The 19,716-nt window shown below is 43.1% G+C and overlaps 1 protein-coding gene across 6 annotated transcripts in view; it reads left to right on the forward strand.

The window, feature by feature from the left end:
• The window catches only part of LOC139749509 (uncharacterized), a 130,047-nt gene that overhangs the window by 55,937 nt on the left and 54,394 nt on the right, over window positions 1-19,716 (forward strand). The window lies entirely within an intron of this gene.

The following is a 19,716-nucleotide window of genomic DNA, read 5'->3' on the forward strand; positions in this document are numbered from 1 at the left end:
TGCTCTGTACATGCCTTCACCCTCTCAATCAATACCCTCCCATATAATTTACCAGGAATACTTAACAAACTTATACCTCTGTAATTTGAGCACTCACTCTTATCCCCTTTGCCTTTGTACAATGGCACTATGCACGCATTCCGCCAATCCTCAGGCACCTCACCATGAGTCATACATACATTAAATAACCTTACCAACCAGTCAATAATACAGTCACCCCCTTTTTTAATAAATTCCACTGCAATACCATCCAAACCTGCTGCCTTGCCGGCTTTCATCTTCCGCAAAGCTTTTACTACCTCTTCTCTGTTTACCAAATCATTTTCCCTAACCCTCTCACTTTGCACACCACCTCGACCCAAACACCCTATATCTGCCACTCTGTCATCAGACACATTTAACAAACCTTCAAAATACTCATTCCATCTCTTTCTCACATCACCACTACTTGTTATCACCTCCCCATTTACGCTCTTCACTGAAGTTCCCATTTGCTCCCTTGTCTTACGCACTTTATTTACCTCCTTCCTGTGTGGATCAGGTGTTTGCTTTGAAGAATGTATGTGAGAAATACTTAGAAATGCAAATGGATTTGTATGTAGCATTTATGGATGTGGAGAAGGCATATGATAGAGTTGATAGAGATGCTCTGTGGAAGGTATTAAGAATATATGGTGTGGGAGGCAAGTTGTTAGAAGCAGTGAAAAGTTTTTATCGAGGATTTAAGGCATGTGTACGTGTAGGAAGAGAGGAAAGTGATTGGTTCTCAGTGAATGTAGGTTTGCGGCAGGGGTGTGTGATGTCTCCATGGTTGTTTAATTTGTTTATGGATGGGGTTGTTAGGGAGGTGAATGCAAGAGTTTTGGAAAGAGGGGCAAGTATGAAGTCTGTTGTGGGTGACAGAGCTTAGAAAGTGAGTCAATTGTTGTTCGCTGATGATACAGCGCTGGTGGCTGATTCATGTGAGAAACTGCAGAAGCTGGTGACTGAGTTTGGTAAAGTGTGTGAAAGAAGAAAGTTAAGAGTAAATGTGAATAAGAGCAAGGTTATTAGGTACAGTAGGGTTGAGGGTCAAGTCAGTTGGGAGGTAAGTTTGAATGGAGAAAAACTGGAGGACGTAGAGTGTTTTAGATATCTGGGAGTGGATCTGGCAGCGGATGGAACCATGGAAGCGGAAGTGGATCATAGGGTGGGGGAGGGGGCGAAAATCCTGGGAGCTTAAGAATGTGTGGAAGTTGAGAACATTATCTCGGAAAGCAAAAATGGGTATGTTTGAAGGAATAGTGGGTCCAACAATGTTGTATGGTTGCGAGGTGTGTGCTATGGATAGAGTTGTGCGCAGGAGGATGGATGTGCTGAAAATGAGATGTTTGAGGACAATGTATGGTGTGAGGTGGTTTGATCGAGTAAGTAACGTAAGGGTAAGAGAGATGTGTGGAAATAAAAAGAGCGTGGTTGAGAGAGCAGAAGAGGGTGTTTTGAAATGGTTTGGGCACATGGAGAGAATGAGTGAGGAAAGATTGACCAAGAGGATATATGTGTCGGAGGTGGGGGGAACGAGGAGAAGTGGGAGACCAAATTGGAGGTGGAAAGATGGAGTGAAAAAGATTTTGTGTGATCGGGGCCTGAACATGCAGGAGGGTGAAAGGCCTGCAAGGAATAAAGTGAATTGGAACAATGTGGTATACTGGGGTCGACGTGCTGTCAATGGATTGAACCAGGGCATGTGAAGCATCTGGAGTAAACCATGGAAAGTTCTGTGGGGCCTGGATGTGGAAAGGGAGCTGTGGTTTCGGTGCATTATTACATGACAGCTAGAGACTGAGTGTGAACGAATGGGGCCTTTGTTGTCTTTTCCTAGCGCTACCTCGCACACATGAGGGGGGAGGGGGTTGTTATTTCATGTGTGGCAAGGTGGCGATGGGAATGAATAAAGGCAGACAGTATGAATTATGTTCATGTGTATATATGTATATGTCTGTGTGTGTATAAATATATGTATATGTTGAGATGCATAGGTATGTATATTTGCGTGTGTGGACGTGTATGTATATACACGTGTATGTGGGTGGGTTGGGCCATTCTTTTGTCTGTTTCCTTGCGCTACCTCGCTAACGCGGGAGACAGCGACAAAGAAAAATAAATAAAATAAATATATATATATATATATATATATATATATGTATATCTTTCTTTCTTTCTTTCTTTTAAACTATTCGCCATTTCCCGCATTAGCGAGGTGGCATTAAGAACAGAGGACTGGGCCTTTTTTGGAATATGCTCACCTGGCCCACTCTGTTCCTTCTTTTGGAAAATTAAAAAAAAAAACGATAGGGGAGGATTTCCAGCCCCTCGCTCCCTCCCCTCTTAGTCGCCTTCTACGACACGCAGGGAATACGTGGGAAGTATTCTTAATCCCCTATCCCCAGGGATATATATACATACATATATATATATATATATATATATATATATATATATATATATATATATATATATATATATATATATATCTTTCTTTTCTTTTGATCCTCGATAAAAGGATGTAGCATTTATGGATCTGGAGAAGGCATATGATAGAGTTGATAGAGATGCTCTGTGGAAGGTATTAAGAATATATGGTGTGGGAGGCAAGTTGTTAGAAGCAGTGAAAAGTTTTTATCGAGGATGTAAGGCATGTGTACGTGTAGGAAGAGAGGAAAGTGATTGGTTCTCAGTGAATGTAGGTTTGCGGCAGGGGTGTGTGATGTCTCCATGGTTGTTTAATTTGTTTATGGATGGGGTTGTTAGGGAGGTAAATGCAAGAGTCCTGGAAAGAGGGGCAAGTATGAAGTCTGTTGGGGATGAGAGAGCTTGGGAAGTGAGTCAGTTGTTGTTCGCTGATGATACAGTGCTGGTGGCTGATTCATGTGAGAAACTGCAGAAGCTGGTGACTGAGTTTGGTAAAGTGTGTGGAAGAAGAAAGTTAAGAGTAAATGTGAATAAGAGCAAGGTTATTAGGTACAGTAGGGTTGAGGGTCAAGTCAATTGGGAGGTGAGTTTGAATGGAGAAAAACTGGAGGAAGTGAAGTGTTTTAGATATCTGGGAGTGGATCTGTCAGCGGATGGAACCATGGAAGCGGAAGTGGATCATAGGGTGGGGGAGGGGGCGAAAATTTTGGGAGCCTTGAAAAATGTGTGGAAGTCGAGAACATTATCTCGGAAAGCAAAAATGGGTATGTTTGAAGGAATAGTGGTTCCAACAATGTTGTATGGTTGCGAGGCGTGGGCTATGGATAGAGTTGTGCGCAGGAGGATGGACGTGCTGGAAATGAGATGTTTGAGGAAAATGTGTGGTGTGAGGTGGTTTGATCGAGTAAGTAACGTAAGGGTAAGAGAGATGTGTGGACATAAAAAGAGCGTGGTTGAGAGAGCAGAAGAGGGTGTTTTGAAATGGTTTGGGCACATGGAGAGAATGAGTGAGGAAAGATTGACACATGTATATACATACGTCCACACACGCAAATATACATACCTACACAGCTTTCCATGGTTTACCCCAGACGCTTCACATGCCTTGATTCAATCCACTGACAGCACGTCAACCCCGGTATACCACATCGCTCCAATTCACTCTATTCCTTGCCCTCCTTTCACCCTCCTGCATGTTCAGGCCCCGATCACACAAAATCTTTTTCACTCCATCTTTCCACCTCCAATTTGGTCTCCCTCTTCTCGGTCGTTCCCTCCACCTCCGACACATATATCCTCTTGGTCAATCTTTCCTCACTCATTCTCTCCATGTGCCCAAACCACTTCAAAACACCCTCTTCTGCTCTCTCAACCACGCTCTTTTTATTTCCACACATCTCTCTTACCCTTACGTTACTCACTCGATCAAACCACCTCACACCACACATTGTCCTCAAACATCTCATTTCCAGCACATCCATCCTCCTGCGCACAACTCTATCCATAGCCCACGCCTCGCAACCATACAACATTGTTGCAACCACTATTCCTTCAAACATACCCATTTTTGCTTTCCGAGATAATGTTCTCGACTTCCACACATTCTTCAAGGCCCCCAGAATTTTCGCCCCCTCCCCCACCCTATGATCCACTTCAGCTTCCATGGTTCCATCCGCTGCCAGATCCACTCCCAGATATCTAAAACACTTCACTTCCTCCAGTTTTTCTCCATTCAAACTCACCTCCCAATTGACTTGACCCTCAACCCTACTGTTATATATATATATTATATATATATATATATATATATATATATATATATATATATATATATATATATATATATATATTTATTTATATTTATTTATTTTGCTTTGTCGCTGTCTCCCATGTTAGCGAGGTAGCGCAAGGAAACAGACGAAAGAATGGCCCAACCCACCCCCATACACATGTTTATACATACACGTCCACACACACAAATATACATACCCATACATCTCAGTGTACACATATATACACACACACACACACATACATATATACACATGCACACAATTCACACTGTCTGCCTTTATTCATTCCCATCGCCACCTCACCACACATGGAATAACATCCCCCTCCCCCCTCATGTGTGTGACATAGCGCTAGGAAAAGACAACAAAGGCCCATTCGTTCACACTCAGTCTCTAGCTGTCTTGCAATAATGCCTGAAACCACAGCTCCCTTTCCACATCCAGGCCCCACACAACTTTCCATGGTTTACCCAAGACGCTTCACATGCCCTGATTCAATCCATTGACAGCAAGTCGACCCCGGTATAACACATCGATCCAATTCACTCTATTCCTTGCCCGCCTTTCACCCTCCTGCATGTTCAGGCCCCGATCACTCAAAATCTTTTTCACTCCATCTTTCCACCTCCAATTTGGTCTCCCACTTCTCCTCGTTCCCTCCACCTCCGACACATATATCCTCTTGGTCAATCTTTCCTCACTCATTCTCTCCATGCGCCCAAACCATTTCAAAACACCCTCTTCTGCTCTCTCAACCACGCTCTTTTTATTTCCACACATCTCTCTTACCCTTACATTACTTACTCGATCAAACCACCTCACTCCACATATTGTCCTCAAACATCTCATTTCCAGCACATCCACCCTCCTGCGCACAACTCTATCCATAGCCCACGCCTCGCAACCATACAACATTTTTGGAACCACTATTCCTTCAAACATACCCATTTTTGCTTTCCGAGATAATGTTCTCGACTTCCACACATTCTTCAAGGCTCCCAGGATTTTCGCCCCCTCCCCCCCTATGATTCACTTCCGCTTCCATGGTTCCATCTTCTGCCAGATCCACTCCCAGATATCTAAAACACTTTACTTCCTCCAGTTTTTCTCCATTCAAACTTACCTCCCAATTGACTTGACCCTCAGCCCTACCGTACCTAATAACCTTGCTCTTATTCACATTTACTCTTAACTTTCTTCTTTCACACACTTTACCACAGTCAGTCACCGGCTTCTGCTGGGGAGAAAGAATACTTCCCACATGTTCCCTGCGTGTCGTAGAAGGCGATTAAAAGGGGAGGGAGGAGGGGGCTGGAAATCCTCCCCTCTCATCATTTTTTTTTTTTTTTTTTAATTTTCCAAAATAAGGAAATGAGAAGGGGGCCAGGTGAGGATATTCCCGCAAAGGCCCAGTCCTCTGTTCTTAACGCTACCTCGCTAACGCGGGAAATGGCGAATAGTTTGAAAGAAAGAAAAAGATCTATATATCTATATATATATCTATATCTATATATATATATATATATATATATATATATATATATATATATATATATATATATATATATCTTTTATTTATTTATTTTGCTTTGTCGCTGTCTCCCGCGTTAGTGAGGTAGCGCAAGGAAACAGACGAAAGAATGGCCCAACCCGCCCACATACACATGTATATATATACACGTCCACACACGCAAATATACGTACCTATACATCTCAATGTACACATATATATACACACACAGACATATACTTATATACACATGTATATAATTCATACTGTCTGCCTTTATTTGTTCCCATCGCCACCTCGCCACACATGGAATAACAACCCCCTCCCCCCTCATGTGTGCGAGGTAGTGCTAGGAAAGACACTAAAGGCTCCATTCGTTCACACTCAGTCTCTAGCTGTCATGTAATAATGCACCGAAACCACAGCTCCCTTTCCACATCCAGGCCCCACACACTTTCCATGGTTTACCCCAGATGCTTCACATTCCCTGGTTCAATCCATTGACAGCACGTCGACCCCGGTACACCACATCGTTCCATTTCACTCTATTCCTTGCATGCCTTTCACCCCCTGCATGTTCAGGCCCTGATCGCTCAAAATCTTTTTCACTCCATCTTTCCATCTCCAATTTGGTCTCCCACTTCTCCTCGTTCCCTCCACCTCTGACTCATATATCCTCTTGGTCAATCTTTCCCTAACTCATTCTCTCCATGTGACCAAACCATTTCAAAACACCCTCTTCTTCTCTCTCAACCACACTCTTTTTATTTCCACACATCTCTCTCACCCTTACATTACTTACTCGATCAAACCACCTCTCACCACATATTGTCGTCAAACATCTCATTTCCAGCACATCCACCCTCCTGCACACAACTCTATCCATAGCCCACGCCTCGCAACCATACAACATTGTTGGAACCACTATTCCTTCAAACATACCCATTTTTGCTTTCCGAGATAATGTTCTCAACTTCCACACATTCTTAAGCTCCCAGGATTTTCGCCCCCTCCCCCACCCTATGATCCACTTCCGCTTCCATGGTTCCATCCGCTGCCAGATCCACTCCCAGATATCTAAAACACTTTACTTCCTCCAGTTTTTCTCCATTCAAACTTACCTCCCAATTGACTTGACCCTCAACCCTGCTGTACGTAATAACCTTGCTCTTATTCACATTTACTCTTAACTTTCTTCTTTCACACACTTTACCAAACTCAGTCACCAGCTTCTGCAGTTTCTTACATGAATCAGCCACCAGCGCTGTATCATCAGCGAACAACAACTGACTCACTTCCCAAGCTCTCTCATCCCCAACAGACTGCATACTTGCTCCTCTTTCCAAAACTCTTGTATTCACCTTCCTAACAACCCCGTCCATAAAGAAATTAAACAACCATGGATGCATCACACACCCCTGCCGCAAACCTACATTCACTGAGAACCAATCACTTTCCTCTCTTCCTACACGTACACATGCCTTACATCCTCGATAAAAACTTTTCACTTCCTCTAACAACTTGCCTCCCACACCATATATTCTTAAAACCTTCCACAGAGCATCTCTGTCAACTCTATCATATGCCTTCTCCAGATCCATGAATGCTATATACAAATCTATTTGCTTTTCTAAGTATTTCTCACATACATTCTTCAAAGCAAACACCTGATCCACACATCCTCTACCACTTCTGAAACCACACTGCTCTTCCCCAATCTGATGCTCTGTGCACGCCTTCACTGTCTCAATCAATACCCTCCCATATGATTTACCAGGAATACTCAACAAACTTATACCTCTGTAATTTGAGCACTCACTCTTATCCCCTTTGTCTTTGTACAGTGGCACTATGCAAGCATTCCGCCAATCCTCAGGCACCTCACCATGAATCATACATACATTAAATAACCTTACCAACCAGTCATATATAGATATATAGATATACATAGGTATATATATCCCTGGGGATAGGGGAGAAAGAATACTTCCCACGCATTCCTCACGTGTCGTAGAAGGCGACTAAAGGGGACGGGAGCAGGGGGGCCAGAAACCCTCCCCTCCATGTATTTTAACTTTCTAAAAGGGGAAACAGAAGAAGGAGTCACGCGGGGAGTGCTGATCCTCCTCGAAAGTTCAGATTGGAGTGTCTAAATATGTGTGGATGTAACCAAGATGAGAAAAAAGGAGAGATAGGTAGTATGTTTGAGGAAAAGAACCTGGATGTTTTGGCTCTGAGTGAAACGAAGCTAAAGGGTAAAGGGGAAGAGTGGTTTGGGAATGTCTTGGGAGTAAAGTCAGGGGTTAGTGAGAGGATAAGAGCAAGGGAAGGAGTAGCACTACTCCTGAATCAGGAATTGTGGGAGTATGTGATAGAGTGTAAGAAGTGTGTGAAAGAAGAAAGTTTAGAGTAAATGTGAATAAGAGCAAGGTTATTAGGTACAGTAGGGTTGAGGGTCAAGTCAATTGGGAGGTAAGTTTGAATGGAGAAAAACTGGAGGAAGTAAAGTGTTTTAGATATCTGGGAGTGGATCTGGCAGCAGATGGAATCATGGAAGCGGAAGTGAATCATAGGGTGGGGGAGGGGGCGAAAATCCTGGGAGCCTTGAAGAATGTTTGGAAGTCGAGAACATTATCTCGGAAAGCAAAAATGGGTATGTTTGAAGGAATAGTGGTTCCAACAATGTTGTATGGTTGCGAGGCATGGGCTATGGATAGAGTTGTGCGCAGGAGGGTGGATGTGCTGGAAATGAGATGTTTGAGGACAATGTGTGGTGTGAGGTGGTTTGATCGAGTAAGTAACGTAAGGGTAAGAGAGATGTGTGGAAATAAAAAGAGCGTGGTTGAGAGAGCAGAAGAGGGTGTTTTGAAATGGTTTGGGCACATGGAGAGAATGAGTGAGGAAAGATTGACCAAGAGGATATATGTGTCGGAGGTGGAGGGAACGAGGAGAAGAGGGAGACCAAATTGGAGGTGGAAAGATGGAGTGAAAAAGATTTTGTGTGATCGGGGCCTGAACATGCAGGAGGGTGTAAGGAGGGCAAGGAATAGAGTGAATTGGAGCGATGTGGTATACAGGGGTTGACGTGCTGTCAGTGGAGTGAATCAAGGCATGTGAGGCGTCTGGGGTGGACCATGGAAAGCTGTGTAGGTAATGTATACACGTGTGTGGACATGTGTATGTACATGTGTATGGGGGGGGGGGGTTGGGCCATTTCTTTCGTCTGTTTCCTTGCGCTACCTCGCAGACGCGGGAGACAGCGACAAAGTATAAAAAAAAAAAAAAAAAAAAATATATATATATATATATATATATATATATATATATATATATATATATATATATATATATATATATGTCTCCATGGTCGTTTAATTTGTTTATGGATGGGGTTGTTAGGGAGGTGAATGCAAGAGTTTTGGAAAGAGGGGCAAGTATGCAGTCTGTTGGGGATGAGAGAGCTTGGGAAGTGAGTCAGTTGTTCGCTGATGATACCGCACTGGTGGCTGATTCATGTGAGAAACTGCAGAAGCTGGTGACTGAGCTTGGTAAAGTGTGTGAAAGAAGAAAGTTAAGAGTAAATATGAATAAGAGCAAGGTTATCAGGTACAGTAGGTTTGAGGGTCAAGTCAATTGGGAGGTAGGTTTGAATGGAGAAAGAGTGGAGGAGGTGAAGTGTTTTAGATATCTCGGAGTGGATCTGGCAGCGAATGGAACTATGGAAGTGGAAGTGAGTCATAGAGTGGGGGAGGGGGCGAAACTTCTGGGAGCCTTGAAGAATGTTTGGAAGTTGAGAACATTATCTCCGAAAGCAAAAATGCTATGTTTGAAGGAATAGTGGTTCCAATAATGTTGTATGGTTGCGAGGCGTGGGCTATGGATAGAGTTGTGCGGAGGAGGGTGGATGTGCTGTAAATGAGATGTTTGAGGACAATATGTGGTGTGAGGTGGTTTGATCGAGTAAGTAATGTCAGGGTAAGAGAGATGTGTGGAAATAAAAAGAGTGTGGTTGAGAGAGCAGAAGAGGGTGTTTTGAAGTGGTTTGGTCACATGGAGAGAATGAGTGAGGAAAGATTGACTAAGAGGATATATGTGTCAGAGGTGGAGGGAACGAGAAGTGGGAGACCAAATTGGAGGTGGAAAGATGGAGTGAAAAAGATTTTGAGTGATCAGGGCCTGCACATGCAGGAGGGTGAAAGGCGTGCAAGGAATAGAGTGAATTGGAATGATGTAATATACCAGGGTCGACGTGCTGTCAATGGATTTTACTAGGGCATGTGAAACGTCTGGGGTAAACCTTGGAAAGTTGTGTGGGGCCTGTATGTGGAAAGGTTGGTGCATTATTACATGACAGCTAGATTGAGTTTGAATGAATGGGGCCTTTGTTGTCTTTTCCTAGCACTACCTTGCACACATGAGTGGGAGGGGGATGTTATTTCATGTGTGGCGAGGTGGCGATGGGAATGAATAAAGGCAGACAGTATGAATTATATACATGTGTGTATATGTATATGTCTGTGTGTGTATATATATATGTATATGTTGAGATGTATAAGTATGTATATTTGCGTGTGTGGACATGTATGTATATACATGTGTATGTGGATGGATTGGGCCATTCTTTCATCTGTTTCCTTGCGCTATCTCGCTAACGCGGGAGACAGCGTCAAAGCAAAATAATGAATAAATAATTATATTTTATTTTTATTTCTATTTTTTTTATTTTTTTATTTTTATTTTGTATGTAGCATTTTTGGATCTAGAGAAGGCATATGACAGAGTTGATAGAGATGCTCTGTGGAAGGTATTAAGAATATATGATGTGGGAGGCAAGTTGTTAGACGCAGTGAAAAGTTGTTATCGAGGATGTAAGGCATGTGTACGTGTAGGAAGAGAGGAAAGTGATTGGTTCCCAGTGAATGTAGGTTTGCGGCAGGGGTGTGTGATGTCTCCATGGTTGTTTAATTTGTTTATGGATGGGGTTGTTAGGGGGGTGAATGCAAGAGTTTGGAAATAGGGGCAAGTATGCAGTCTGTTGTGGATGAGAGAGCTTGGGAAGTGAGCCAGTTGTTGTTCACTGATGATACAGCACTGGTGGCTGATTTGTGTGAGAAACTGTAGAAACTGGTGACTGAGTTTGGTAAGGTTTGTTTATGGATGGGGTTGTTAGGGAGGTGAATGCAAGAGTTTGGAAATAGGGGCAAGTATGCAGTCTGTTGTGGATGAGAGAGCTTGGGAAGTGAGTCAGTTGTTGTTCACTGATGATACAGCACTGGTGGCTGATTATTGTGAGAAACTGTAGAAACTGGTGACTGAGTTTGGTAAGGTATGTGAAAAAAGAAAGCTGAGAGTAAATGTGAATAAGAGCAAGGTTATTAGGTCCAGTAGGGTTGAGGGACAAGTCAATTGGGACGTAAGTTTGAATGGAGAAAAACTGGAGGAAGTGAAGTGTTTTAGATATCTGAGAGTGGATTTGGCATCAGATGGAAACATGGAAGTGGAAGTGAATCATAGGGTGGGGAAGGGGGTGAAAGTTCTGGGAGCGTTGAAAAATGTGTGGAAGTCGAGAATGTTATCTTGGAAAGCAAAAATGGGTATGTTTGAAGGAATAGTGGTTCGAACAGTGTTATATGGTTGCGAGGCGTGGGCTATAGATAGAGTTGTGCGGAGGTGGGTGGATGTGCTGGAAATGAGATGTTTGAAGATAATATGTGGTGTGAGGTGGTTTGATCGAGTAAGTAATGAAAGTGTAAGAGAGACGTGTGGTAATAAAAAGAGTGTGGTTGAGAGAGCAGAAGAGGGTGTTATGAAATGGTTTGGTCAAATGGAGAGAATGAGTGAGGAAAGATTGACCAAGAGGATATGAGTGTCAAAGGTGGAGGGAACGAGGAGAAGTGGGAGACCAGATTGGAGGTGGAAAGATGGAGTGAAAAAGATTTTGAGTGATTGGGGCCTGAACATGCAGGAGGGTGAAAGGCGTCCAAGGAGTAGAGTGAATTGGAGTGATGTGGTATACCGGGGTGGACGTGCTGTCAGTGGATTGAACCAGGGCATGTGAAGCGTCTGGGGTAAACCATGGAAAGTTCTGTGGGGCCTGGATGTGGAAAGGGAGCTGCGGTTTTGTTGCATTATGCATGACAGCTAGAGACTGAGTGTGGACAAACGTGGCCTTTGTAGTCTTTTCATAGCGCTACCTTGCACACATGCGGGGGAGGGGTTTTTTCATTTCATGTGTGGCAGGGTGGCGACAGGAATGAATAAGGGCAGACAGTATGAATTATGTACGTGTGTATATATGTATGTCTGTGTGTGTATGTATACGTTGAGATGTATAGGTATGTATACGTGTGTGTGTGGACATGTATGTATATACATGTGCATGTGGGTGGGTTGGTCCTTTCTTTCGTCTGTTTCCTTGCACTACCTTGCTAACGCGGGAGACAGCTACAAAGTATAATAATAAAATAAAGGAGGAAGAGTGGTTTGGGAATGTCTTGGGAGGAAAGTCAGGGGTTAGTGAGAGGACAAGAGCAAGGGAAGGAGTAGCACCACTCCTGAAACAGGAGTGGTGGGAGTATGTGATAGAGTGTAAGAAAGTAAACTCTAGATTGATATGGGTAAAACTGAAAGTGGATGGAGAGAGATGGGTGATTATTGGTGCATATGCACCTGGGCATGAGAAGAAAGATCATGAGAGGCAAGTCTTTTGGGAGCAGCTCAGTGAGTGTGTTGGTAGATTTGATGCACGAGACCAGGTTATAGTGATGGGTGATTTGAATGCAAAGGTGAGTTATGTGGCAGTTGAGGGAATAATTGGTGTACATGGGGTGTTCAGTGTTGTAAATGGAAATGGTGAAGAGCTTGTAGATTTATGTGCTGAAAAAGGACTGGTGATTGGGAATACCTGGTTTAAAAAGAGAGATATACATAAGTATATGGATGTAAGTAGTAGAGATGGCCAGAGAGCGTTATTGAATTATGTGTTAATTGATAAGCGCGCGAAAGAGAGACTTTTGGATGTTAATGTGCTGAGAGGTGCAACTGGAGGGATGTCTGATCATTATCTTGTGGAGGCGAAGGTGAAGATTTGTAGAGGTTTTCAGAAAAGAAGAGAGAATGTTGGGATGATGAGAGTGGTGAGAGTAAGTGAGCTTGGGAAGGAGACTTGCATGAGGAAGTACCAGGAGAGACTAAGTACAGAATGGGAAAAGGTGAGAACAAAGGACATAAGGGGAGTGGGGGAGGAATGGGATGCATTTAGGGAAACAGTGATGGCTTATGCAAAAGATGCTTGTAGCATGAGAAGCGTGGGAGGTGGGCAGATTAGAAAGGGTAGTGAGTGGTGGGATGAAGAAGTAAGATTATTAGTGAAAGAGAAGAGAGAGGCATTTGGACGATTTTTGCAGGGAAATAATGCAAATGATTGGGAGATGTATAAAAGAAAGAGGCAGGAGGTCAAGAGAAAGGTGCAAGAGGCGAAAAAGAGGGCAAATGAGAGTTGGAGTTAGTGAGTATCATTAAATTTTAGGGAGAATAAAAAGATGTTTTGGAAGGAGGTAAATATAGTGCATAAGACAAGGGAACGAATGGGAACATCAGTGAAGGGGGCTAATGGGGAGGTGATAACAAGTAGTGGTGATGTGAGGAGATGGAGTAAGTATTTTGAAGGTTTGTTGAATGTGTTCGATGATAGAGTGGCAGATATAGGGTGTTTTGGTCGAGGTGGTGTGCAAAATGAGAGGGTTAGGGAGAATGATTTGGTAAACAGAGAAGAGGTAGTAAAAGCTTTGCAGAAGATGAAAGCCCGGCAAGGCAGCGGGTTTGGATGGTATTGCAGTGAAATTTATTAAACAAGGGGGTGACTGTATTGTTGAGTGGTTGGTAAGGTTATTTAATGTATGTATGACTCAGGGTGATGTGCCTGAGGACTGGCAGAATGCTTGCATAGTGCCATTGTACAAAGGCAAAGGGGATAAGAGTGAGTGCTCAAATTATAGAGGTATAAGTTTGTTGAGTATTCCTGAGAAATTGTATGAGTGGGTATTGATTGAGAGGGTGAAGGCATGTACAGAGCATCAGATTGGGGAAGAGCAGTGTGGTTTCAGAAGAGGTAGAGGATGTGTGGATCAGGTGCTTGCTTTGAAAAATGTATGTGAGAAATTCTTAGGAAAGCAAATGGATTTGTATGTAGCATTTATTGATCTAGAGAAAGCATATGATAGAGTTGATAGAGATGCTCTGTGGAAGGTGTTAAGAATATATGGTTTGGGAGGTAAGTTGTTAGAAGCAGTGAAAAGTTTTTATCAAGGATGTAAGGCATGTGTATGTATAGGAAAAGAGGAAAGTGATTGGTTCTCAGTGAATGTAGGTTTGTGGCAGGGATGTGTGATGTCTCCATGGTTGTTTAATTTGTTTATGGATGGGGTTGTTAGGGAGGTGAATGCAAGAGTTTTGGAAAGAGGGGCAAGTATGAAGTCTGTTGTGGATGAGATAGCTTGGGAAGTGAGTAAGTTGTAGTTTGCTGATGATACAGCGCTGGTGGCTGATTCGTGTGAGAAACTGCAGAAGCTGGTGACTGAGAGGAAATGTGAATAAGAGCAAGGTTATTAGGTACAGTAGGGTTGAGGGACAAGTCAATTGTGTGTGTGGTACGTTTGAATGGAGAAAAACTGGAGGAAGTAAAGTGTTTTAGATATCTGGATGTGGATTTGGCAGCGTATGGAAACATGGAAGCAGAAGTGAATCATAGGGTGGGGGAGGGGGCAAAAGTTCTGGGAGCGTTGAAAAATGTGTGGAAGTCGAGAACGTTATTTTGGAAAGCAAAAATGGGTATGTTTGAAGGAATAGCGGTTCCAACAGTGTTATATGGTTGGAAGGCGTGGGCAATAGATAGAGTTGTGTGGAGGAGGGTGGATGTGCTGGAAATGAGATGTTTGAGGACATTGTGTGGTGTTAGGACTTTTGATCGAGTAAGTAATGAAAGGGTAAGAGAGACGTGTGGTAATAAAAAGAGTGTGGTTGAGAGAGCAGAAGAGGGTGTTTTAAAATGGTTTAGTCACATGGAGAGAATGAGTGAGGAAGATTGACCAAGAGGATATATGTGTCAGAGATGGAGGGAATGAGGAGAAGAGGGAGACCAAAGTGGAGGTGAAAATATGGAATGAAAAATATTTTGAGCAATAGGGGCCTGAACATGCAGGAGGGTGAAAGGCATGCAAGGAATAGAGTGAATTGGAACGATGTGGTATACTGGGGGCGACGTGCTGTCTATGGATTCAACCAGGGCATGTGGAGCGTCTGGGGTAAACCATGGAAAGTTCTGTGGGGCCTGGATGTGGAAAGGGAGCTGCGGTTTCGTTGCATTATATATGACAGGTAGAGACTGAGTGTGAACGAATGGGGCCATTGTTGTCTTTTCCTAGCGCTACCTCGCGCACATGTGGGGGGGGGGATTGTTATTTCATGTGTGGCGGGGTGATGATGGGAATGAATAAGGGCAGACAGTATGAATTATGTATATGTGTATATATGTTTATGTCTGTGTATGTATATATATGTATACGTTGATATGTATGGGTATGTATATGTGCGTGTGTGGACGTATATGTATATACATGTGTATGTGGGTGGGTTGGGCCATTCTTTCGTCTGTTTCCTTGCCCTACCTCGCTAATGCGGGAGACAGCGACAAAGTATAATAAAAAATAGAAAATATATATATATATATATATATATATATATATATATATATATATATATATATATATATATATATATATATATCGAGGATGTAAGGCATGTGTACGTGTAGTAAGAGAGGAAAGTGATTGGTTCTCAGTGAATGTAGGTTTGCGGCAGGTGTGTGTGATGTCTCCATGGTTGTTTAATTTGTTTATGGATGGGGTTGTTAGGGAGGTAAATGCAAGAGTCCTGGAAAGAGGGGCAAGTATGAAGTCTGTTGGGGATGAGAGAGCTTGGGAAGTGAGTCAGTTGTTGTTCGCTGATGATACAGCGCTGGTGGCTGATTCATGTGAGAAACTGCAGAAGCTGGTGACTGAGTTTGGTAAAGTGTGTGGAAGAAGAAAGTTAAGAGTAAATGTGAATAAGAGCAAGGTTATTAGGTACAGTAGGGTTCAGGGTCAAGTCAATTGGGAGGTGAGTTTGAATGGAGAAAAACTGGAGGAAGTGAAGTGTTTTAGATATCTGGGAGTGGATCTGTCAGTGGATGGAACCATGGAAGCGGAAGTGGATCATAGGGTGGGGGAGGGGGCGAAAATTTTGGGAGCCTTGAAAAATGTGTGGAAGTCGAGAACATTATCTCGGAAAGCAAAAATGGGTATGTTTGAAGGAATAGTGGTTCCAACAATGTTGTATGGTTACGAGGCGTGGGCTATGGATAGAGTTGTGCGCAGGAGGATGGATGTGCTGGAAATGAGATGTTTGAGGACAATGTGTGGTGTGAGGTGGTTTGATCGAGTAAGTAACGTAAGGGTAAGAGAGATGTGTGGAAATAAAAAGAGCGTGGTTGAGAGAGCAGAAGAGGGTGTTTTGAAGTGGTTTGGGCACATGGAGAGAATGAGTGAGGAAAGATTGACCAAGAGGATATATGTGTCGGAGGTGGAGGGAACGAGGAGAAGAGGGAGACCAAATTGGAGGTGGAAAGAGGGAGTGAAAAAGATTTTGTGTGATCGGGGCCTGAACATGCAGGAGGGTGAAAGGAGGGCAAGGAATAGAGTGAATTGGAGCGATGTGGTATACAGGGGTTGACGTGCTGTCAGTGGATTGAATCAAGGCATGTGAAGCGTCTGGGGTAAACCATGGAAAGTTGTGTAGGTATGTATATTTGCATGTGTGGACGTGTGTATGTACATGTGTATGTGGGGGGTTGGGCCATTTCTTTCGTCTGTTTCCTTGCGCTACCTCGCAAACGCGGGAGACAGCGACAAAGTATAAAAAAAAAAAAAAAATATATATATATATATATATATATTTTTTTGCTTTGTCGCTGTCTCCCGCGTTTGTGAGGTAGCGCAAGGAAACAGACGAAAGAAATGGCCCAACCCACCCCCATACACATGTATATACATACGTCCACACACGCAAATATACATACCTACACAGCTTTCCATGGTTTACCCCAGACGCTTCACATGCCTTGATTCAATCCACTGACAGCATGTCAACCCCGGTATACCACATCGCTCCAATTCACTCTATTCCTTGCCCTCCTTTCACCCTCCTGCATGCTCAGGCCCCGATCACACAAAATCTTTTTCACTCCATCTTTCCACCTCCAATTTGGTCTCCCTCTTCTCCTCGTTCCCTCCACCTCCGACACATATATTCTCTTGGTCAATCTTTCCTCACTCATTCTCTCCATGTGCCCGAACCATTTCAAAACACCCTCTTCTGCTCTCTCAACCACGCTCTTTTTATTTCCACACATCTCTCTTACCCTTACGTTACTTGCTCGATCAAACCACCTCACACCACACATTGTCCTCAAACATCTCATTTCCAGCACATCCATCCTCCTGCGCACAACTCTATCCATAGTCCACGCCTCGCAACCATACAACATTGTTGGAACCACTATTCCTTCAAACATACCCATTTTTGCTTTCCGAGATAATGTTCTCGACTTCCAAACATTCTTCAAGGCTCCCAGAATTTTCGCCCCCTCCCCCACCCTATGATCCACTTCCGCTTCCATGGTTCCATCCGCTGCCAGATCCACTCCCAGATATCTAAAACACTTCACTTCCTCCAGTTTTTCTCCATTCAAACTCACCTCCCAATTGACTTGACCCTCAACCCTACTGTACCTAATAACCTTGCTCTTATTCACATTTACTCTTAACTTTCTTCTTTCACACACTTTACCAAACTCAGTCACCAGCTTCTGCAGTTTCTCACATGAATCAGCCACCAGTGCTGTATCATCAGCGAACAACAACTGACTCACTTCCCAAGCTCTCTCATCCACAACAGACTGCATACTTGCCCCTCTTTCCAAAACTCTTGCATTCACCTCCCTAACAACCCCATCCATAAACAAATTAAACAACCATGGAGACATCACACACCCCTGCCGCAAACCTACATTCACTGAGAACCAATCACTTTCCTCTCTTCCTACACGTACACATGCCTTACATCCTCGATAAAAACTTTTCACTGCTTCTAACAACTTGCCTCCCACACCATATATTCATAATACCTTCCACAGAGCATCTCTATCAACTCTATCATATGCCTTCTCAAGATCATAAATGCTACATACAAATCCATTTGCTTTTCTAAGTATTTCTCACATACATTCTTCAAAGCAAACACCTGATCCACACATCCTCTACCACTTCTGAAACCACACTGCTCTTCCCCAATCTGATGCTCTGTACATGCCTTCACCCTCTCAATCAATATCCTCCCATATAATTTACCAGGAATACTCAACAAACTTATACCTCTGTAATTTGAGCACTCACTCTTATCCCCTTTGCCTTTGTACAATGGCACTATGCATGCATACCGCCAATCCTCAGGCACCTCACCATGAGTCATACATACACTAAATAACCTTACCAACCAGTCAACAATACAGTCACCCCCTTTTTTAATAAATTCCACTGCAATACCATCCAAACCTGATGCCTTGCCGGCTTTCATCTTCCGCAAAGCTTTCACTACCTCTTCTCTGTTTACCAAATCATTCTCCCTAACCCTCTCACTTTGCACACCACCTCGACCAAAACACCCTATATCTGCCACTCTATCATCAAACACATTCAACAAACCTTCAAAATACTCACTCCATCTCCTTCTCACATCACCAGTACTAGTTATCACCTCCCCATTTGCGCCCTTCACTGAAGTTCCCATTTGCTCCCTTGTCTTACGCACTTTATTTACCTCCTTCCAAAACATCTTTTTATTCTCCCTAAAATATATATATATATATATATATATATATATATATATATATATATATATATATATATATATATATATTTTTTTTTTTTTTTTTTTTATACTTTGTCGCTGTCTCCCGCGTTTGCGAGGTAGCGCAAGGAAACAGACGAAAGAAATGGCCCAACCCCCCCCCATACACATGTACATACACACGTCCACACACGCAAATATACATACCTACACAGCTTTCCATGGTTTACCCCAGACGCTTCACATGCCTTGCTTCAATCCACTGACAGCACGTCAACCCCTGTATACCCACTCGACACATATATCCTCTTGGTCAATCTCTCCTCACTCATTCTCTCCATGTGCCCAAACCATTTCAAAACACCCTCTTCTGCTCTCTCAACCACGCTCTTTTTATTTCCACACATCTCTCTTACCCCTACGTTACTTACTCGATCAAACCACCTCACACCACACATTGTCCTCAAACATCTCATTTCCAGCACATCCATCCTCCTGCGCACATCTCTATCCATAGGCCACGCCTCGCAACCATACAACATTGTTGGAACCACTATTCCCTCAAACATACCCATTTTTGCTTTCCGAGATAATGTTCTCGACTTCCACACATTTTTCAAGGCTCCCAAAATTTTCGCCCCCTCCCCCACCCTATGATCCACTTCCGCTTCCATGGTTCCATCCGCTGACAGATCCACTCCCAGATATCTAAAACACTTCACTTCCTCCAGTTTTTCTCCATTCAAACTCACCTCCCAATTGACTTGACCCTCACCCCTACTGTACTGTATATATATATATATATATATATATATATATGTTATTTTTTTTATATATATTTATATATGTATATTTATATATAGGGGATAGGGGAGAAAGAGTACTTCCCACTCATTCCTCACATGTTGTAGAAGGCGACTAAAGGGGACAGGAGCTGGGGCTAAGATCCCTCCCCTCCTAGTATTTTTGCTTTCTAGATGGGGAAACAGAAGAAGGAGTCATGTGAGGAGTGCTCATCCT

This window comes from Panulirus ornatus, chromosome 7, assembly GCF_036320965.1.
Source record: "Panulirus ornatus isolate Po-2019 chromosome 7, ASM3632096v1, whole genome shotgun sequence".
NCBI classification, from domain to species: Eukaryota; Metazoa; Arthropoda; class Malacostraca; order Decapoda; family Palinuridae; genus Panulirus; species Panulirus ornatus.